The following is a 24,156-nucleotide window of genomic DNA, read 5'->3' as shown; positions in this document are numbered from 1 at the left end:
CAAAGACAATGTAACTGTTAGATTATAAATTGATACCTCTAAGTAGTATGTCTTAACGTGGGTTCCTGTCACCACGGCATGGCGCGTCCTCAGGTTGCGGATCGAGGAGAAGGCCTCTAGATATAGAGGTTAGCTGCGAATATACTGAATAAGCAGTCGCGGACAGACGACTAGGAGTGGTCCTCCAGCTTGGGGGTTTGGGTAAGGCTAACACCCTCATCCTGTAAAAAAAAAGGTACTTGTTGAGAAACATTCACAAAAGCCTCGGACAAGGACTGATAACTTGGCACGACATCAGCAAAAGAAAATGGACATGAGATTTGGAACATGGAATATTAGAAGTCTTTATAGGGCAGGCGCGTTAAAATCTGTAACGAGTGAGTTAGAGAAATACAGGATGGACTTAGTAGGAGTTCAGGAAGTTAGGTGGGAAGGAAATGGATCTGAGAATTCCGGAAATTTTACGTTCTTTTACGGGGAAGGAAATAAAAATCACCAGTTAGGAACAGGGGTTTTCGTTCACAAACGAATATTACCAGCAATTAAACGGGTTGAATTTGTTACTGACAGACTTTCTTTTATTACTCTTAAGGGACGGTGGTGTGATATTATTGTTTTAAATGTACATGCTCCAACTGAAGATAAGGGTGACGATATAAAAGATAGTTTTTACGAAGAAGTGGAACGGATATTTGACCAACTCCCGCGATACCATATGAAGATTCTATTAGGGGATTTCAATGCGAAGGTAGGACGAGAGGATATTTTCAAACCGATTATAGGGAACGAAAGTTTGCATAAGGAAAGTAATGACAACGGTATTAGACTCGTGAACTTTGCAACATCCAAAAACCTAATCGTGAAGAGTACAAAATTCCCACATCGCGACGTTCATAAATACACTTGGACATCACCAGACGGAAAAACACATAATCAAATTGATCACGTTTTAGTAGATAGAAGAAGACAATCTAGCATAATTGACGTCCGGTCGTTTAGAGGGGCTGATTGTGACACTGATCACTACCTGGTAGTAGCGATAATACGGGAGAAATTATCGTTGAATAAAGGTAATATTCAATGTCCGAAAACGGAGAGATTTAATTTAAAGAAATTAGAAGAGAGCCAGGTAAGAGAGGAATACCAGATTGAAGTTTCGAATAGATTCGCGGTTTTAGAAGACTCGGAGTGCACTAGTGTTGAGGATACTTGGAATGAAATTAGAGATAGCATTAAAAGTTCAGCAATAGAAAAATTGGGACACGCGGAAATACGTAGGAACAAACCATGGTTCGACCAAGAATGCATTAAACTAGCAGAGAAGAGAAAACAGGCAAAATTACGGTAGCTACAAAATCCGAATGAAACAACTACAGAAAATTTCGCAGATATCAGGCGCGAAACTTCAAAAACTTTTAGAACAAAGAAACGGGATTTTTTGAAAGCTAAAATTAAGGAACTTGAAGATAATAGTAAAAATAAAAATATTCGGGACATGTATAAGGGGATCAGCGAATTTAAGAAAGGCTATCAACCTCGTGCTTATATATTAAAGAAATCTGACGGAACAGTTCTCACCGATACGGATAGCCTCTTAAATAGATGGAAAGATTTCTTTGACGATTTGCTGAACACGCAGCCAAAAACTAATGTGCGTGGAGAAAAGGAGATACACACCGCAGAACCGTATATTCCAGAACCCAATCGAATAGAAGTGGAAGCCGCTATAAAGAAATTGAAGAAACATAAATCTCCGGGTACAGATGAAATTCCGGCTGAGTAAATTTTAGCTGGAGGCGAAAAATTGTGGAACAAGATACACAAACTCATTCTCCTTATCTGGAAAAAGGAAGAATTGCCACAAGAGTGGAAAGAATCAATCATTGTTCCAATTCACAAGAAAGGCGACAAAACTGACTGTAATAATTATCGAGGCATTTCTCTTCTGTCAACATCCTATAAAATACTTTCAAATATTCTGTTAGCAAGATGAAACATACACAGATGAAATTATTGAAGATTATCAGTGCGGATTTAGACGAAATCGATCAACTATCGACCAAATATTTACCATTCGCCAAATACTCGAAAAGAAGTGGGAATACAATACCCCGGTACATCAACTATTTATTGATTTTAGAAAGGCTTACGACTCGGTTAGGAGAGAAACATTATACAACGTTCTTACAGAACTTGGAATACCGAGAAAGCTAATTAGATTAATTAAGATATGTTTAAGTGAATCCCAAAGTAAAGTCCGGGTAGTAAAATTTTTGTCCACGAGCTTCCACGTCGAAAATGGCCTGAAACAAGGAGATGCGTTGTCGCCATTATTATTTAACTTTGTGCTGGAATACGCCATAAGGAAAATCAAAGATAGCAACCAGGGCCTAGAGTTGAACGGCATTCACCAGGTTATGGCATATGCTGATGATGTAAATTTAATAGGGGATGATAGGAGAACAGTAGAAATAAATGCAGAGATCTTATTAAACGCTTGCAGGGACATGGGTTTAGAAGTAAATGCAGAGAAAACTAAATACATGGAAGTGCGTCGGGACCGTAATATGGCAAATTGTGGAGGCGTTAAAATATTAAATAATGCTTTTGATAAAGTGGATACTTTCAAATATTTAGGATCAATATTAACAGAGGAAAATCATATTCACGAAGAAATTAAATGTCGACTAAAAGCAGGGAATTCGTGTTACTATTCGGTTCAAAATCTCTTGTCGTCGCGAATTCTGTCGAGGAATTTGAAGCTTAAAATATATAAAACGATAATCATGCCTGTTGTTCTGTATGGTTGTGAAACATGGTCGCTTACTCTGAGGGAAGAACATAGACTGAAAGTATTTGAGAACAGGATCCTGAGAAGAATATTCGGACCCAAGAGGAACGAGAATGGGGAATGGCGGTAACTTCATAACGAGGAACTACATAGTTTATACGGTTTACCCAACATTGTTAGGGTCGTCAAGTCTAGGAGGCTTAGGTGGGCAGATCATGTAGCTAGAATGGAAGAAAGTAGAAACGCTTTCAAAGTCTTGACTGGTAGACCAATCGGAAAACGACCATTAGGAAGACCTAGGCGCAGATGGGAGGACAATATTAAAATGGATCTCGCAGAGATTGAAATACAAAGTAGAAACTGGATGCAATTAGCTAAGGATAGAAGTCAGTGGAGAGCTTTTGTGAACGCGGCACTGAACCTCCGGGTTCCATAGGCCATAGAGTTAGTTTAGTTAGTTAGTTAAGTAGTATGTCTTAATACACACAGTCACTTTCGGCAAAATCGCTTTAAACTCGAAGATTTGGTAGGGCTACTCCTGTCGGTTATTGGTTACTTCAAAGACTAACTCAAATGTTTCATTATACATTGATACCACTCTGTAGTATTTCTTAACAGACACAGCCACATTGGGCAAGATAGCTTAAATCCTAAGATTTGGTAGGGGGGTAAAAATTTCCTAGGAAATTATTATCCTCCTGTTAGTTACTGGTTACTTAAAAGAAAAAGTCAAATGTTTCATTATAAATTGATACCACTCTGTAGTATCTCAACAAATACAGTCAGTTTCGGCACGATGGGTTTAAATCCGAAGATTTGGTATGGAGGTAATAATTTCCTAGGAAATTATTACCCCTCTTTTGGTTATCGGTTACTTCAAAGACAAACTCAAATGTTGCATTATAAATTGCTATCATTCCATGTTATCTGTTAACGGTGGCACTCACTTTGGTCAAGATGACTTAATATTCGAAGATTTAATAGGAGGATAATATTTCCCTAGGAAATTTATACCCCTTGTCGGTTTTTGGTTACTTCAAGACCAATTGAAATGTTACATAGTAAATTTGGCCAAGATTGCTTTATATCCGAAAATTTAAGAGGACGTAATATTTTCTCACATTATAAATTGATGTTATACTGTTTTAACAGACGCACTCACTTTGAGGAGGATGAAAGATGATTTTATATTCGGAAAGTTTATAGGGAGATAATATATTTAAAAAGCTAAAACTTATTTTGTTTTAAATAAGATGTTGAAATACCAAATTTGATGACTGGAGTTTAATATGGTACACATTTTTATAAGATAATTTTCACCCGTATCCTTCGCTTCCACTTGGAAATTCCAAAAGTCGTTTCTTTGTGGTATCTTACGTCTCCGATCCTATGTACTGACAAACGACTTGAGAATCTTCTTTTTACAAACCTCGCACGCTGTTCTAGTGGCAAGCTGGCGCTAGCTAGCCACGCCATTTTCAACAGTGTTGACAACTTTATCAATGTTTATTATATCTCCGGTACGGTTTGAGACATCGAAGTGGTGTAAACGGTAAAATAATTTGTATGTTCATTGCAAACCAAACATGTAACTAGATATGATATTTACCTAAGTTTTTTTTTTTAAATAAAGAGTTTCAAAAAATTCAAATTTTTCAACCTCTGTAACTTCGTTCCTATTCATGCGAGAAACTTCATACCATGACCATTGTATTCAGCGCTAAAGTTCTTTCGATGTACATTATCCTGTGCATCTCTCTTGTGCTATGTCTGCGTTAGAGGCTTCCAAACTTCAGATGTTTGTAATACCATAATATCCTTAGCTTGCAACAACGAATAATAAAAGTGGTATTTCAAGTTTACATTTGACATGTTGATTTGAAAGATGTAATAACCTGACGTACTGCCATTTGAAAAAATATAAACTTATATTTAGTTGGCAACACTGTTGTGAATTTCTGTCTACACCCGTTATAGCGGATGATCATGATAAATTGTCCACCATATGTATATAGGGAGAGAGAGAGGAATAAATTGCAATAACGCTGATTTTAATTGAAAGGATTTTTTTTTTTTATGTTTTCAGTAATTTATGTTACAACTGTGTAATAACAGTTATCAAGATTATAGGGCAACTGATATCTAATATTTTACACTGCAAACTAGGTAATATTTTGGAATCAAATTCTGCTTTCAGTTGCAAATAACAGAATTAAAAGTTAGATTTACTTACGTTTGTTTCAAAAAATTGTTTATTCTTGATATATTTTTCTTACCACGTTTTCCACATTGTCAAAAGGAATCGATTTTCAAAATCAATGGTTTCCTTTCGACGCTACTGAATCCTTAAATCTTGACTACTTGTAGAACAAATCAAGAGCTGCTTTCACGAACGAAACTATGAAATATTTTTTAAGAGTGCAGTGTTTCGGAAGAAAGTTTCTTCCTCCTTTTTATACCAGTCTGCTAACACGTAAGATTTGAATTGTTCCTCTTGAAGGGCAGCTTATACAAATTTCATTGATATAATAAGAAAACAATTAACAGAAAATAACACTTTGACAGTGCAACAATCTTAAGACACCTGGGGGACGCGATGGCTCAGTGGTAGTGCGTTCACCTCCGATGCCTGAGGGTCACTGGTTCGATTCCAGCTCGCGCCGTGAGGACTTTGTGTTGGACAAACACCGTGGTAGTGGGTTTTTTCGGGGTTCTTCCGTTTCCTCCACTTTCTTCATTCCACCATTTCATTCATTTCTCATAATCACCGTCTCCTTTAGCTAGTGGTTAAATTCAGCCGGGGACCACCGGGGCTCGGCCCCGGTATTTTTTTGGGTGCCGGGGCTGAGCCCCGGATCTTTTCTCGTTGTTTCTTAAAACTATCTCCGCATCTGAAATAATGTTGATAAAATCCATACTTTAACTTTATCACTGTTTCGGTAGCTCGGTGGCTCACATAATGTAAAATTCAAGTGCATTATTGAGGCAACCGTAGAGTGAGAAAATAGCAGAAACAAGGTTCTTTTCTCTCCGGCCGTTGCTGGTAGTTTTCTTTTTTCTATTTGTTTTTCAACAGGGGTATAGCTGAGCTATAAAATCCTTGAGGGGGATAGTGACAGAAACTAAGAAGTTCTTTCTTCTGCTCTCTTCAAACGAACTACAAAATAAATAATAAAAAAAAGGAAAACTCATTATCTTTCCTCTTTTTCTGAAAGCTATAAAGGCGGAAATTTCACCTTCGAACTCAAAATTGACCCCCTACACTTTCTATGGCAATAAAGTAATTCGTAGGGTTTGCCAAATGCTTGCTAATTCTTCTTCCTTTTTTTTTTTTCAAAAACCTCCTTTCTGGCTTCACTGGTGTTGTTTTCGCAGTCAGAATACCAGGAAGCTTCTTTATTATTATTATTATTATTGTTACGTCAATTTATATAGGCCTTTCCGTCTCATTTTTTTTTCTTTTGGGACACGCTGAAAAGGGGAGGGAGCAGGCGGGCTCACTCCGACAATTTCCAATTTTACATCTTTCGAGGGCTAGGTGGTAACCTTTTTTTCCCTCTCACGTGGTGGTGTGTACAATTGACGGAGCTTTGGCAAAAATTTCTATAAACTAACATCAAAGCCAGTCAGATGGAAAGGTTGAACCATGTGAGGCTACTTAATTTTTATAAACAAGAAGTCCAAGAAAGAAAGCTAAACAGAGAAGTAGAAGATGAAAACCTCATAAGAAACCTTCTTCTTGATAGATGCCAAATGCAGGCTCCATTTAGAGAAGACTGTCCCTGATAGAAACCGAAAAGAAAGGTCCGAGATCCCTTATATTTATTTTCTATATTGGGTTTGGTAGCAGCTCATTTCCGTGAAGAAGTAGGGATCATTGGCCATGTAACACTTCCTGTCTCTATTGACACCAAATTTCCATGAGTTCGTAGCCGCAAAAATAGAAACGAATAACAACGTTAAAGTGAAAATTCGTTCTGTCCGAAAATAAAGTCCTTTTCTGAAGTAACAAAGAAGCGGCTGCTAGTCTTTGACGGCTGCAGAGTTCTATGCCCATAATTTGACAACTTTATTTACAAACTTTTCTCTTTCCAACCCGAAAAGTTAGTTACTTCGCTCTTTAGTGCAGGATAAGACTACGATAGTTAGTCCGGTGCGATATTTGTGCGTTTGTTCGCGATATTTTGGTTTCGTTACTGTAGTTACGAGGTTCATTAGGAAAGTTTTGAGATGTGAAATAACTTACATACTTAAAATCAATTTAACACTTACATGTTCTCAACGTTTTCACCATTACACTGTACACTTTTGCATCCTCGAAAACCACTTTTGGGAGCAGTGTTGCCATCTTTTTTTTTTCAGGTTTGAAAGTTCATTCTCGTAAGTCACTACAGCTTCTTCAGGGCTGTAAAATCTCTTCCCACGCTTGCGATCTTTGATCCCGGGAAACAGAAAAAAATGACACGGGGCCAGGTCAGGGCTATACGGCGGATGACTCAAGTTTGACCTCCGTAGATTCTAAAAACTGAATTGTGATGTTGGCCGTGTGTGCGGACGCGTTCTCATGATGAAGCAGGTTCCCACGCACTCCAGCTCTTGGACGCCGTTCCCGAAGTTTCTGGAACCCTTTTGTTACCCAAACAGTGGTGTACCACTGAGCAGTAACAGTCCTTTGTTCTTCAAGTGGAACAGTTGCAACATGGCCAGATTTGGAGAAGAAAGTTGCGACCATCTTCTTCCCCACACTTCGCGGTCGCTTCACTTTCGTGGGTGGATTTTCCTCTGGAAAGGTCCAAACTATAGACTGGCGTTTATTTTCAGGGTCAAATTGATAGATCCAAGTCTCGTCACCAGTAACAATGTCAGAGACGCGTCGAGAATTGCCTCCATCAAATATTGCAAGCATTTCTTCACACCATTCCACACGCATGCGCTTATGCTGTTCAGTCAAAGTGTTAGGCACCCAACGAGATGAAACCTTCCTGAGCCGAAGATGATCATGAAGAATTTTTGTTACTGCTCGTGATCCAATGTTCACTGTAGATTCAATGTCCTTGAAAGTTGTTCGAGGCTTTTCACGAATCATTTTTTCCACAGCGGCAATGTTTTCATCTGACACAGCTGTTCCCTGATGTCCAGCTCTCTCTTCATCTTTAAGCGATGCCCGGCCTCTTCTGAATTTACCAAACTACCGAAAAATTGTAGCACGGGAAGGAGCAAGGTTCCCAAATGCGCCCTGCAAACGGTCAAAGCTTTGTGTTTCGTTCAAACAATTTCTGAAATCGTAAAGGATCATTGCCCGAAAATGTTCCCTTTCGAGCTCCATTCTAGACAGCCGAATACTACTCACATCAAAAAAACATTGAAGGCGATACGGCCACGCCGATAAGCGAGGCGAGTTGAAACTTGCTTCGCTTCTTCGCTCTGTATACCACTACCGAACGCAATTGTTGGAATTCAAATACTGTACCACAACTAGTGCTCTCAACGAGTCGGGTCGGGTTGAAGACCGACCCGACCCGAACCGTAATCCGACCTCATTGACCTGACCCGACAACCCGACCCGAGCTGACCCGATTGACCCGACCCGAGCTGACCCGACTGACCCGACCCGACAACCCGACCCGAGTTGAATCGACTGACCCGACCCGACCCGTAAGCCGACCCGAGCTGACCCGACCGAGTCGGGACGCGTCGGGTCACGGGTCGGGTAGGGTCAACCCGATCCGTTTGAGAGCACTATGGTCTCGAGACTGGGTGAACGCCAAAATGCGCTCCCATTGGGAATTAAACCCCGACCACGTGTACCGAAGTCTTACACGTTAACCACTAGCTAGATCAAGCGGGGGATTTGTATATGCATCTTAATGAATATTTGGCACTTTTGAGGTTTGGTTATTTCTTTTTATAACTGATACCAATGTCCGACGTGGGAGAACTTTATTTTTTTCTTGCTTTAGTTCTATGTGACGAAATTTTTCTTCAAGGTCACTGTTCTCACCTGCTTGGACGGCAGGGGGTCTTCTCGGAAGGCAACAGCAAGAATCTCTTGGCAGAGACAAAAGGAAATCGTTTAACTACAATGATAAGGGTTGAGGAAACAGGAGAACAACTGTGATTTTTTCCAAGCCTTCAACTTTCATTCCAAAATAGGTTCTTATGATTCCGGGACCCGTGCCACTTTGATTTTTCTTTCTCGGTAATTAAAACGTATTTTACAGTATATATAGCTGCACGTAAGAAGATACATAATATGAGTTTTGTAATTTAAGATTTAAAAATACAGTATGAGATTTAATTACAAAGTGCTAATTTTATTTCATCACTTTCAGCCCAACAAATGAAATTCAAACAATTCGCTCCCTGGGTCTTGGTCATCAATACTGCGTCTTATTCTTTGTCTTCCACTCGTCTTGGTCCTGCATTTCGTAGTTTTGGTGGTCTTTCATGCTATACAAGAGCCAAGAATGCTCGCCTCATCGGTACAAATGAAGACCTAGTGTGGTTTTGATTATGGTCTTTCATACTATACGGAAAGCAAGAGAATATGCTCATCGCTACTTGGTGATCACCAAAACAAGGCCAAGAGCAAGATTACTATGCAATTCGTCTTGCATATCCAATTTTTATCTTGTTCTTGTATCGATGTCCTTGGGCTTGGTGAAATAAAATGAAATATTCAGTTTAAGGTCCCTCGATTCTGCATCGAGGCTAAGGGATATGGTGACCATGAGAAATGAATGAAATGGTGGAATGAAGAAAGTGGGAGGAAGCAGAACCCCGAGAAAACTCACTACACGGCGTTTCTCCACCACAAACCCTACTTAGCACAAGCTGGGATCGAACCATGGACATCATGCACCAGAGATGAATTCTCTACCACTGAGCCACCGCAGCCCTGCTTGGGCTTGGTCGTCCATATCCAATCTTTCTTTTAGCCTTGCTTAAACAACTTGTAATTTTGTTCTAAATCCAGACTCCATACTGGCGTAGATATTAATATTACAGTCTATTGGTAAAATCAATCTTCCACATTTACAAATTAAAGTACACACAAGTACAAAAATAAGCATTTACTATAAAAACACTAGCTGCAAATGTTCAAAATAGATTTATGGTTTCTATAAAATCAATTGAAAATTGCTATTTTTAATTATGCAGCTAGTGAAAAACAGCAGCTTTAGACTCCAGCCGAGTTTAAGCTCAACCTAAACTCAGTTGACCAAAGTGAGCTGACCCGACTGACCTGTCCCAATATCCCGACCCGACAACCCGACCCGATAACCCGACCCGATAACCCGACCCGATTGACCCGACCCTTGCTGACCCGATTAACCCGACCCGAGCTGGCCCGATTGACCCGACCCGAGCTGACCCGATTGACACGATCCGAGCTGGCCCGATTGACCCGATTGACCCGATCCGACAACCCGTCCCGAGCTGACCCGACTGACCCGACCCGAGTAGCTTGACCCGACAACCCGACCCGAGCTGACCCAACCCGACCCTAGTTGACCTGACCCGACCCGTTTGAGAGCACTAACCACAACAATGCTTATCTCAAAACTTTCATGGTGACCCTCGTATTTGGTTAAGTAACATTTCTGTAATATTGGCGTAAGATGCATGTGCTGACGTGAAGCTGATCAACAGTACAGTTTAACTAGTTAATTTTAATAACAAAGTGAAAAAGGTTTCGTCGACTTCGTACTCGCATTGTTGTGTATAAGACAAGTGGTTTTTTTTATACATGTAATTTCTCGCATCAACAATTGAAAAGTACATTGGAACATTTTTTAAACGTAAGATTTATCGGACAACACAGATGCGAGTGATGCAAAACGAAAGTGTAGTGTCAGTGTTCGTATACTGTGTGAAAATAATTCTGAAGCTTCCGATAATATTTCTAAGAATGTTGGGGAGGTTCAAAAAAGTTGTAGTGAACATGAAGATAACGAATCAAACAAAATGGAGGGCATACCGGCTTGTTGGACACATGAGCAATGGCTACAATTTAAAGGTAAATACTCTTGGTTATTTTATAACAGTGGGGCATTAGGATGAATGACGTGTAAGGAAGTACAGACTCTAGGTGTGTGTTTTTCTGAGCAGGGTATTCATATTGCACCAGAGTAAGCAAAAGCTTTGATTCGTATTAAAGGTAAAGTTGTAAAGCTGATCAGCAAAAGCAGCTCAGAAAAAAATTTATGAGCATAGAGATTCAAAAGCACTCACAAAAGCGGAAGAAATTCTTAAAAGTAGGAGTGATGACCCACTGCGGAAAGGTATGGAGAAGAAGAATACAGCCGCACAGGAAGTCACATGTTGCGTGTTTCGTACTACTTATCACATTGCAAAACACAATCGTGCTTTTTTAGATCATCCAAAATTGATCGATCTACAATCCTTAACGGGTTAGAGATATTGGGAGCACTTTGGAGAGTAATGTCAGTTGTACAGAAATAGTACATCATATCGCGAAAGAAATGAGACACAAAATTGTAAATAGCATTATTGATCGTAGAACCAAAATTTCCATTCTTCTAGACGAAAGTACCAAAGTAGCTAACCAAACTGTGCTTATAGTGTATTTACAAGGGGCAATAAATGATGGAGCTGTCACAACAATATTCTTCGATTTGATTCCTTTAGAAAGGACCAAGGCGATTGATATTAAGAACTCGCTCAGGGAATGCCTTGAGAAGGGTTGAATAAAGAATTGCTCCAGGATATCTTGATTGGTTTGTGTACGGATGGAGCCTCAGTAATGCTAGGGAAACGAGCAGGTTTGGCAACATTGATGAAACAAGACTTCCCTCGTATTGTAACATGGCTTTGCGTAAATCATCGGCTTGAGCTTGCAGTTCATGACGCATTGAATGACGTTACAGCAACAAACCATTTTGTAGCATTTCTTGACAAAATATATTCAACCTTCAGTATGTCTCCAAATAATCAGCACGAGTTAAATAAGTGCACTCAACAATTTTGTAGCAACCTAACGAAAGTAGGCAAAATTTTGTCAGTTCGCTGGGTGGCATCAAGTTTTTGAGCTGTGGAGTCCGTATGGAAAGGCTATTCGTCATTTTATTATTTCTTTGTTAATGCTGCTAAGGATGAAAACCGCGATTGGAGAGAGAAATCAACGTTTCAAGGACTAGCAAATAAGCTTGAACAAAGTCACTTCATCACAAGTTTGGGAATAATGATGGATGTCTTGTGTGAGCTTTCTAGCCTTTCAGAGACCTTGCAAGAAAAGACTATAGCCCTACCGAAGGCAAACAAACTCATATACAGAACAATCGAGGTGTTTAAGGCCCACAAAGAGAGAGGAGGCATATCTGGAGAGAAGTACAGAGAGCCATAAAAGAGAAACATTTTAAAGGAGTTCCCTTGAAAATGAGTGGCAGTAAAAACAACGCTTCGGAAATTAACAAAGGACAGTTCTATGAGAGTGTAATTACAAACTTGAACAGAAGGTGCTTGACTGAGAAGGACACTGTGTATTCCGAAATGATGAAAATTATTTACCGAGTACTGGCCGGAAAATATTAATGTCGATTATGGTGAATAAGACTTGAAAACATTGTATGAATTGTTTTCTTTGTGTTTTCGAGAAACTATTCAAGCTTATCATGACTTTAAGGATAGTGGAGGCAGGCAGGTCTTGGGGGGGAATGAAGGTACTAATGCAGTGTGTGCAAACTAGTGCTCTCAAACGGGTTGGGTCGGGTCAGGTCAACTCGGGTCGGGTTGTCGGGTCGGGTTGTCGGGTCGGGTCAGTCGGGTCAGTTCACTTTGGTCAACTGAGTTTAGGTTGAGTTTAAACTCGGCTGGAGTCGAAAGCTGCTGTTTTTCACTAGCTGCCTAATTAAAAATAGCAATTTTCAATTCATTTTATAGAAACCATAAATCTATTTTGAACACTTGCAGCTAGTGTTTTTATGGTAAATGCTTATTTTTGTACTTGTGTGTACTTTGATTTTTAAATGTAGAAGATTGATTTTACCAATCGACTGTAATATTAATATCTACGCCAATATGGAGTCTGGATTTAAAACAAAACTAGAAGTTGTTTAAGCAACGCCAAAAGAAAGATTGGATATGGACGACTAAGCCCAAGCAGGGCCGCAGTGGCTCAGTGGTAGAGAATTAATCTCTGGTGCATAGTGTGCAGTAGCGTAGCTAGAGTTTTTTCAGGGGGAGCAATGAAGGGCCCAAAAGGATTTTGAGGGTACCATCTCCAATATATATATATATGTGTGTGGCTGGTTGACTTAAGTGGAAGCAAACACACTTTTACAGGTAAAGAAAATAACTTATAGGTTCATGCTTGAAGAGGATCTTTCTATTCGTGTGGGCAGCAGCAAACATATCCACAACTTGTTAAAGATCTAACGATTTAGCAATTTTCTTCTGAATATAAAGTAACACTAAGATTTTCAACCTATCATGAGTCATTGAATTGCGTATACAAGTCTTTAATCTTTTCAAAGAAGAGAATGACCTTTCACATGTAGCACTAGAAACTGATATAATCACAGAGATGATACCTAGCTTGTAGGTTTCTAGGAATGCGTTTTTGTAGACACAAAGATGATCAACGAAATTCGTTAAGGAATCAGCTTTGGTTTTCTTCTCGTCTCCATACAACTTATTGTTAGAGCAACCCCCATTATGCTTTATTTCTTGTTTAATTATGCTTTTTTTTTTTAAATTATGCTTTATTGTTAATTTCAATGATTATTTTACATTAATCGTGTATAATGTATAATATGTATTATACATTAAATATTCTAAATATCCTTGATCTATTTATTGATATTTTTTGCAACTAGTTTCTCTCGTATTTAATGAACTTTCTACTCAATTCATTGTAAAGAGATGTGCTTTGCTCGAATAAATTTTTTCTATCATTTGTGTGCGCCTTACAGGTACATATATACAGAAAGGGAAAGTAAAAGATGCCACCAAAATGTACAGAAAATGCTCAAGTTCTAAAAGTAAACATAACAATATAGTATGGAGTTCTTGCATACTATTCGTTGGTGGCGGAAAAATTTCTTCTTTTACTTTTTTCTTTTCTCCACTTCAAATGATTACACCGAAAAGTTTACAGAAATGAAAATAAGCTTTTCATTGTTGCATTGTTATGTTCTCAATGATTTTGCATTGTAAATATTGGTTTTAAAAAATATTAACACAGTATGTTAAACTTTCAGTTAAAGAGAATTTTCCAAGAATTGTGCTATATATTTTAAATTATGCTTTATGCTTTATTTTCTAAAATTATGCTTTTAAAACTAGTTTCTTCTGGACCCTTAGACAATCACAATCATGTTCAAGGTACCAACCATATGTGTAAATTGCTGTTATGCTTCATATGCTTTTTATGCTTTTGGGTTGCTCTATTAATTGTGTTTGGGAGGATTTTGAGTTCTCACTTTAATATTTGCAGATCACTCCATAATACTGGGTTATAGGCTCGACAATGTTGTAATTTAAAAAAGTTTTTACTTTTTGGATGTAGAGTGGTGATTGATCTAATGATTTTGCAACATTATACAAAGCGGTTTTCCATATCAGAGATTGTCTATCAATAGTAGGGAGAAAAATGTCTCTTGATAGATATATTATCTTTAGAAAATTCGTTTTCTGCATCCAATGAAGGAAAAGATTCATCCAAAATGAATTTGTGATATTTCGATGGCGGATGTCTAGTTCGTTTCCACGAGGAACCCTATATTCTATTTGTTTTCGGCTCTGGAGTTCAAGACCATTTTCTTTGCACATCTCTAAACATTCTTGACAAATTTGTTTGAATATTGTTCGTTGAGAGTCATATTTACCAGACCTCATCTTGAACAGCGTTTGAACTAGTGTATCTACAAGGATCAAACCTTCTGACATGTCTGCATCTACTTGAGATAAGGCGAAACTCAAAGTTATAGCATGGCACCAGTAATCTTAATTTTAGCAGCCCGAAAACATTCCCTCGTGTACAGATCACACTAATTTTCCGGATGGAATGATGGAGGTAAATAAATATCAGAAGTTCCAGATTTGTTTTAATACCGCATGATAATATAATGTGTTGAAAACAGATTTTATGAAAAAAAGGTATAAATGGATATGATAATTTGTAAAAAAAAAAAAAAAAAAAGTGATAGTGCTTAAGTGAATTATAAGAAAAAGCCTTGAAAGTAATCAAGAGGAACCATTAATATGTTTTTCCTTTGTTATAATAACTTGTCCTAAGGGAAAACACTGATAAAAACTAATGAGACTTTATAATTACAAAAAAATCATAAAGCACTTAATTTGAAATTAAAGATTGATAACATTTGGTAATATAATGGGGATTCAGTCTGGCATAGGGGGAAAGTGAAAACGGAGGCAACAGAGACGCTTTTTTTTATTTTTTAAAATTTTTTTAAGCCATGTGCAAAGAGATTAACCTTGGACTTCGGGTGAGAGGTTACCATATACTCATGTGAGTTTCAATTGCTACCACTTGTAAAAGTTAGCTAAGAAAGACAGTTTGAGCATAGTTTTAGTTTCCTAGCGTAATTAGTGTTTGTGACAAGTAACTCGTATATGCAAATAGCATCGTTAATATCATCTTGTATGTTAGAATTGTCTTTGTGTAAATAAAATTGTAATTAAGCATTTCGAGGTAAAACAGGTTCTTTTACTTAACTTCTACAAAGAAAAGATTAGAACTTACCTCTTATGCACAGATACGACAGCGTGGGATACTGTCGGTCAGTAAATAATATAATCTGAAGTCATCTACCATACGTAACTAAATATAATTGATTAACCATTTTTATTAATAAAATATAGTTGTTTGGTAGATAAACTCAATAATAATAATACCAAATAATAATAATAATAATACCAAATTATTTAATGGATGCTATGCATTTGTTTTATGTCGTCATAATCAATGGAAATCAATTACTTAGTGTACGAAGACTTTTTTCGTCCAACACAAGTGTAATGTTTTACTGCAGTACATGTTATTTGTAAATATGCATATCATATTTTAGTATGACTTTCAACATTGAAGCGAATGAGAATGCCGACTGATTTTCTATTATTCTGGTTGTTTGTCAAAAACAAAGGAGATAACTAGATAATGGACAGAGGTTAAAATGAATGTTCAGGTGGCGAGGTCAATGCAAGCATCCCACAGATTTCCGTGAATTAGATCTTCCCGTACTACAAACTAAAACGAGTGGAGCTATTTTATTCGGAACGCAACGGTATTCTGCAGTTCGTAACTTTGTTGTCGAGAGATGTCTTGGAAGTAGTTTCACTTGTAGCCACTGGCAACTAACCGTTTGTCGACCTATAATAGCATCATCAGTGTGAGGGGGGCACTAGGGGGGCCAAGAATTTGAGCAAGGGGGCCTGGCTCCGCCACTGATGGTGTCCATGGTTCGATCCCAGCTTGTGCTAAGTGGGCTTTGTGGTGGAAAAACGCCGTGTAGTGGGTTTTCTCGGGGTTCTCCTGTTTCCTCCTACTTTCTTCATTTCACCATTTCATTCATTTCTCATGGTCACCATATCCCTTAGCCTCGGTGCAGAATCGAGGGACCTTAAACTGAATATTTCATTTTATTTCACCAAGCCCAAGGACACCGATAGAAGAACAAGATAAAGATTGGATATGCAAGACGAAGTGCATAGTAATCTTGCTCTTGGCCTTGTTTTGCTGATCACCAAGTAGCGATGAGCGTATTTTCTTGCTTTCCGTATAGTATAAAAGACCATAATCAAAATCACACTAGGTCTTCATTTGTACCGATGAGGCGAGCATTCTTGGCTCTTGTATAGCATGAAAGATAACCAAGACTACGAAATGCAGGACCAAGACTTGACTGCAAGACAAAGGATAAGACGCAGTATTGATGACCAAGACCCAGGGAGCGAATTGTTTGAATTTCATTTGTTGGGCTGAAAGTGATGAAATAAAATTAGTACTTTATAATTAATTATCATAGTGTATCTTACAAAATTCAAATTATGTATCTTCTTACGTGCAACTATATATACTGTAAAATACGTTTTAATTACCGAGAAAGAAAAATCAAAGTGGCACGGGTCCCGGAATCATAGGAACCTATTTTGGAATGAAAGTTGAAGGCTTGGAAAAAATCACAGTTGTTCTCCCTTATCATTGTTAAACGATTTCCTTTTGTCTCCGCCAAGATACTCTTGCTACTGCCTTTCGAGAAGACCCCCTGCCGTCCGAGCAGGTGAGAACACTGACCTTGAAGAAAAATTTCGTCACATAGAACTAAAGCAAGAAAAAAATTCTCCCACGTCGGACATTGGTATCAGTTATAAAAGAAATAACTAAACCTCAAAAGTGCCAAATATTCATTAAGATGCATATCTAATGTCTTGATCTAGCTAATGGTTAACGTGTAAGACTTCGGTACACGTGGTCCGGGTTTAATTCCCAATGTGAGTGCATTTTGGCGTTCACCCAGTGTCGTGACCATAGTGCTCTCAAACGGGTCGGGTTGTTGGGTCAGTCGGGTCAGCTCGGGTCGGGTCAATCGGCTCGGGTCGGGTCAACCGGGTGAGCTCGTGTCGGGTTATCGGGTCAGGTCAATCAGATCGGATCACGGGTCGGGTCAGTCGGATCGGGTCGGGTCATCGGGTCGGGTCAGTCAATTCGGGTTACGGGTCGGGTCGGATCCGTCTTCAATCCGACCCGATCCGACCCGTTGAGAGCACTAGTTGTCGTGCCCAAATCTATCGTGCATAGACAACAATTCCTTTACTTGTTCTCCAAGAATCATGGCTGCTATCTGTAACCACAATACTGTAATTTTATATAGTATATATAAATTATTTGCTTCGCAATTTGTCACATTATATTATATGGAGTTATCCAGTGTTCAATATTATTGTACTCTGAATTACAGTTTTTAAAATAATATTTGCTATTCCTTCAACAGTTTAACTATGTCTTTCAGTTTATCAATGTTCACTTCATCAAAGATTTAAACCAACTTTATCTGAAGTTCCTTGGATTGTTTCCGTTAACTAGAAACTGCGAAGTCCTGTAACTTCATTTACATTGCGATAATAAATTTCCACAATAATGTATTTTCCTCTTGTTTATAAGTAACAAGTTCTTATTAATGCTGCTAAGCACAGAGCACAACTAGTCACATCTATAACTGCTTCATCTATAATGAGGGTGCCTCGTTTGTGTTCGACTTACATACTCTGCGATGTGCTTGAATTCCAAGAATTAAACATGAATATTGTTGGAGATAGCCTAAGATGAACGATGTTTGTTGAAGATACAGAAGTTTCGCGACTTTTCGAAAAATTATAAAGTAAATATTCACCGATTGTGCTACGTAAGATTACATACCGTTTATATGGTTCATCTCTGTTGAATTGATACCAATAAGGTTGGCTTGTAGTCTTGTCATAATAGCTGCAAATCACAATGTTTTTGGAATTCTATCGGGATATGTAGAATAAATCACACTGTGTTACTTTAGAATAGAATATTCAATTATGTCAAACAGTTAAGCTGTTGTCTCGAGTATTATACTGGAACAATTTACAAATCTCTTAAGGTGGATCACCACCCGGAAATCAGTACATAATTTACCTCATTCCCTTAACTACTGCGCAATGAAACGTTACATATAAATATTGTGCTATAAGATAGAGTATTAGTAGAGTGGGGACACTTGCGGGTGTTTTTTTTTCCTACTGCGCATGCGCAAACCCTTGACGCTGATTGGCTGGCGCAGGTCATGGGACCCCACCACGCCCCTTCACGCTGATTGGCTGGCCACGCCCCTTGACGCTGATTGGTTGGCCACGCCCCTTCACGCTGATTGGTCGGTGCAGGCCACGCCCCCGGTCACGCTCTTTTACGACCTCCGATTGGCTGGCGGCGGACCCCGCCCCGTTCACGCCGATTGGCTGGCGCAGGACTCCCTTCCGATTGGCTGGCAGCGGACCACCGCCCCGTTCACGCCGATTGGCTGGCGCGGGACCTCGCCCCCTTGACGCTGATTGGCCGGCTACGCGCACGGTCTGCGCAGATCGGTTGACGCCGGATCACCGCACCTGCCACATGCCACATAAGATTCGTTCCCTTTTATGAGCACTTTACGAACACATAGCAGAGCAGATATCACATTCTTCATTCGCCTATTTAACATAGGGCATATTCGAACTAATAAAAGAGTATGGCATATTTTCTTTTACGGGGGTAGCAACACCCCCAACTCTCCTCCTTTCTCATCCAGGGCTTGGGACCGGCAATGGCGGAGTTTAAAAAAATAATACCATCATACTCTCATAAATGAATAAAGCATAATATCATTAGCATCAATATTGGTGAGTGAGAATTTGTTTAAGAAATCGTGCAGTGAATAACCAGATGCACGACATGCTAGATATAGAAAACAGTAATGTCCACAAAATCGAGATAAATCACCTTGAATACGTCTATTATTCCATGTATAATACAGACAGTTTCGTTTTAAAAACCTTATATGATGTTGTATATAGGGAGGTATACCATAGCTATCGAAATACTCTCCCACACACATATTAGATATATAAACAGCAACCCAATGTTCACCAGGCTTATCACTAGAATCAGTGTTTATAATTATGGCTGCTGGAAATGTATGAATAAACAGAGGTAACTCATCGGCGGCATACACACCAATAAAATGATCTTTAGGCAAATTTTGTTGTAATGCTTCATAAAGCTCAATTGTATTTAACATCTTTAATTAATATATACTTTTCTCTGAAAATCAATTTCTAATTCTGAAGAGAATTCACCATAAATAATTGTTGTTACAGGAGATGGCAGTGCTTCTTTAAAATGAACCTCTAGGCGTACACTTCCTTGCCGTTGTGGGCTAGTATGAAATCCAGCACTAGCACTAGAATCGGGAGTTAAATCAAACACCAGTAGAGTATAACCATTAGGATATTCGGCTAGTGAAATATTATTACCTTGATTAGAATAATAAATACCTGAACCTGTAAATAACGTGGAATATGCTTGTATATATAGCTTATTATCAAAATCAGGTTGTAATGGTTTGGAAGGCACAGCTGTTCCATCAACATACAATGTAAAAAATGACATATTAAAATGCTGAAAATTGAACGGATTTGTCTGATAAGTACCATTAAAAGCAGTATTACTAACAAAACCAATAATAACACGTTTAGGCACTAGGCCTGAAAATAGATCTGGAAGTGTACTATCCATAATTCCTTGTGGCAGCGTTTCAGTCTTCACTTGTACTTTTGTTATAGGATATTTTACTCTAAATTTAGGATTTTGTAATACTTTATTTTGTGCTATTTTAACTGCTGGTGATACATCAACCTTTTTCACAAGCAATGTTGCATCTGTAATTACAACTTTTCCATCAGCATCTGCGTCACCCATTAGACAGAATGTGGGTTTAGCTGGAATTAGTTTAATGCGCAGTTGTACACCATTCAGTAAAAATTTCTCCTGATTAAATATATCAGCATGAATATAACCCAATAATTCAAATGACTGACTTAAAGTAGTGAGAAGAAAACGTTGTTTAAATCCTACATTAGCATCGGTCACACTGTCCATATGTCCTGCAGTATCTCTAAACCACATTGATGTTTGAAGATGCGTTGATTTAGCCTCAGCATTATAATTTAGTAGTTTTTCAATATACGATCGATATGGATATGTGTGTGAAGAGTAGGAAATAAGTTGATTATTTAAATATAATTGCAATTCACTGAACATTGCATTGAGAAAATCATTTACAGGGCCGATTTTCTTATCGGCAGAAGTTAAATTAGAACCATCTGATTTAGTAATTTTACCTTTAATATAAAACATTGTGTGCGATAAGTCAATATAGTCATCCCCATGACCGGGGACAACAAATTCTATTGGTGCATTATCAGCTATCGAAGCCACAGGCTTATATGGAACTATTTTATTACCTATAATACTGGTTTGAGTGGGTAAACCAGCAAATAAATCTAATTCTGATTTCATACACTCACACTGCATTTTCGTTTCTTACTATTAATATTCACACATGGTAAAATTTATAATACCGTATTACGTTTGCGAAAATGTAATTTTACACATACACTGCCATGTTGGAAAGGAAGTGGATTACCTGTACTATCTCTTAAATCAATAATAATTTGATCAAATTGTTTACGTTGCACGGAGACATAGTGAGGATTGTCAAAAATATGTACATTATTAATACCATACTCTGTAATATTTGTATTTATAATACGTAACAATGGAGCTACTGTGTCACCCACCATTTGTGGTTCTACAATATCACTGTAAATATACATAAGTGTAGGTAGCGATTTTTGTAAATCAGGTGGATAACGAGCATGATGCACAACTGCTATATCTTCTTGTTGTATGTGATCAAAACCTAGTATTCTGGCTAGTTCAGGAGATAGACGTACTTCTATACGCCTCTCTTGATCTTTTATTACTCTACTGACTTCAATTCGTTTTACTGATGCTTTAACTTTTAATTGTAAATTTAATATATCACTTTTATGATTAATTTGAGATAGAATATCATCAACATTATAATAGTGTCCTGGTAAGATTTTAGTTATGTTCCAGCTTTCTGTATTCATGAGACGGTAATAAATATTATTAGTATATTTGGAAACATTCTGAAATGAATTTGTATAATGTACTTCAACAACTGCCGTCTCCCACTCACCTTTCTCTAGCACCAATGGATGATATAATTTGGTAGTATAACATGACAAAGTATTTTGTGGAAAATACTCCATAGAACTGTTACTCGGTAGTGTAAGATAAAAGCTAGTCTGTTCCATATTAATCAAAAATATCACTCTTCCTTTTCTTTGTACCACCAGTCGTCTTTTCAAAATGAACTTTTCTCCGTTTTCTTCTTCTTCCAGATCCTTCCAACACTTGATTTATTTTATTTTGAGCTTTAGTTTTTAAATTATTTTTAGCTTCTTGCCAACGTGATGTTAAAGCTTCGTCAATAGGTCTATTATCACCTAATACATCTCCAGCTACATTAATTCCTGTACGTAACAATTCTTTACCAACAGTTTTTGCTCCTTGTTTAATTAACGGAAATACACTTCGAAATAAACCACCTAAAAAACTTCCAATACCATAACCTTCTTGATATGGTGCACCTCTATACACGTTATAACCACCTCCTGCTTGGTGAGTATAGTATTTAAAGTATGGATCATTCATTATTATTATTTTTCCTATATATACAGATATAACAGTCGTTTATAATATTGTATTGCGGCTAAATGTTTTTTAAATATGACACAGGAATCCATGAATTAAAGGAAGGAGGATATCCCCGCCAACGAACAAGTACACGTTTACCTTTAACTTCTAAAATTTCGTTTATTTCATAAACTTTAGGCAGAGGCACTCCTTGTAATTCCTCCTCGTAAAATGTACCATCAATTACTTCACCATTTAAGTCCTCCAATACATAAACCACTTTCTTTTCCTTATGTATCACCTGTTTTATTTTAAATATTTCTACAGTCCACTTTTCTTTGTACCCTTTTTCAAAATGCCGTTTTGCTTTAGTAATGCGCACAGTATCACCTTTTTTATATTTTGCAATGTTAGTATGTGGCATTGGTTTTATTAATTTATTCCAAACTTGTTGAAAAGTGTCCAGGTTCACACTGGCGGGTGGTAATTGATGAGCTCTATGCGGTCTAGAATTATATGCCTGAACAAGTTTCGATAGCACATCTATGTATCGGTAAGTCTTCTTGGCTGTAAAATATTTCCACATTCGTTCTTTAAGAGTTCGATTAAAACGTTCCACCACACTTGCCTTAATTTCGGAGTTTTGTGTTGTGAAGAATTTAATATTTTGCTTTTTTAAGTATAACTGAAATGGTTTATTAACAAACTCTGTACCTTTATCTGTTTGTAGACGTAAGGGTCTACGACGGGTAGATGCAAATATTTGCTTAAATGCTTTTATAATGTTTTCACCAGTTTTTGTACGTACAGGCACAGCCCAGGCATAACGACTAAACAAATCAATCACTGTTAAAATATACCTATTACCATCATTATACTTTTGCAGACTGTGCATATCGTTTAAATCAGCTTGCCACTGATCGTCAATATTGAACACTAAATAGGGATTACGTGGAAACTTTTTACGTACTGGCTTATGCAGAGTATAAGCCGACTGTTCTTTTACCCACTGTTGCACTTTGTGTAAAGGAATATATTTCTTCACAGCTCTCCATAATGACGTTGCGGTTGAAAACGAGGCAGGGTGTGAAGGGTTATAATAAATATCGGCCAGCTTCTTCATATTTTATAATCACACCATCTGTTGACAACTTTACGTTTACGTGGTGGCTCCTCCTCCTCCTCTTCTTCTTCCTGTTTTGGATCAGCAGCAGCAGCAGATGATGTCAGCTTACGAATATATTCTATACGCTGTGGGTTGCCTATATACTCTAAAGGTATATTGGATTTTGCTAACAGTACAGCAAAGGGTTCCCAACCTGTAGGGGGAATATTTTTCTTGCGATACCTGACAAAATCTGCTATTAGATCTACTATATTAGCTCCAGGAATTAATTTATTATAAATATTAACATTACCATTGTCATCCCAATGAATGTAGGAATTTTGTTTTAATTTACGTAATAAAGGTCTTGCTTTACGCAGACAATTTTCGGGGAGAGTAGATAGTATTTCATCGTCCTCCCCGTCCTCATCCTCCTCCTCCTTCTTAGTACCAACACTGGTTGATGTTGTTGCAGTAGGTTTTTGCACAATGTGTAAATATTTTTGTAACACCGCTTTATAGCGTATCCATTTTTCTTCAACACTCATATTTTTATTATTTAAAATATTTTTCATCTCATCATCTAAATTAGATATAGTTTGATATTGGTGCAATTTTTTTGGTGCAATTAAAACAAGCTTTTGTGCATGCTGCATAATTATTTAATTAAAGTAGATAGTATACCTCCAATAATAGGTGCAAGCAAAGCAGTAAGAAACCCACCTTTTTGTACAATTATTCGTTTTTTCTTTTGTTTTAATGATGGACCTTTTTTCGCTAAATACCTCAATTCCTTTCTATACCTTTTTAATCTATTTTTGTCTTTTTTTATTTAACGGAACATTTCCTTGTAATACGTTATAGGAACATTCACAAATAGAACGAATTAATTCGGGATCAGCATTTTGTAAAATTGCTTGGCGTACTTTGGGTTTTGCCTTTGCTAAAAGTTTTAGTAAATGTGCACTCTCTTTGCTAATCATTTTTTCT

General features: G+C 37.8%; 1 protein-coding gene across 2 annotated transcripts in view; it reads left to right on the top strand.

Moving 5' to 3' along the window:
- The window catches only part of LOC145686311 (tubulin beta chain-like), a 297,132-nt gene that overhangs the window by 257,267 nt on the left and 15,709 nt on the right, over positions 1-24,156 (top strand). Inside the window, exon 1 of one of the 2 annotated variants that reach the window (XR_014131584.1) lies at positions 15,186-15,284. The exons of the other annotated variant lie outside the window; for it this stretch is intronic. The gene's annotated coding sequence lies outside the window, so the exon portion shown is untranslated. Of the gene's footprint in view, positions 1-15,185; positions 15,285-24,156 lie in introns of those variants that run through there. 2 annotated transcript variants of the gene reach the window in all.

The sequence above is a fragment of the Thermobia domestica genome, chromosome 5 (genome assembly GCF_964235325.1).
Source record: "Thermobia domestica chromosome 5, izTheDome1.hap1.1, whole genome shotgun sequence".
NCBI lineage: Eukaryota > Metazoa > Arthropoda > Insecta > Zygentoma > Lepismatidae > Thermobia > Thermobia domestica.
The sequence above is the reverse complement of the archived record's forward strand: the minus strand, read 5'-3'. Positions and strand labels throughout refer to the sequence as shown.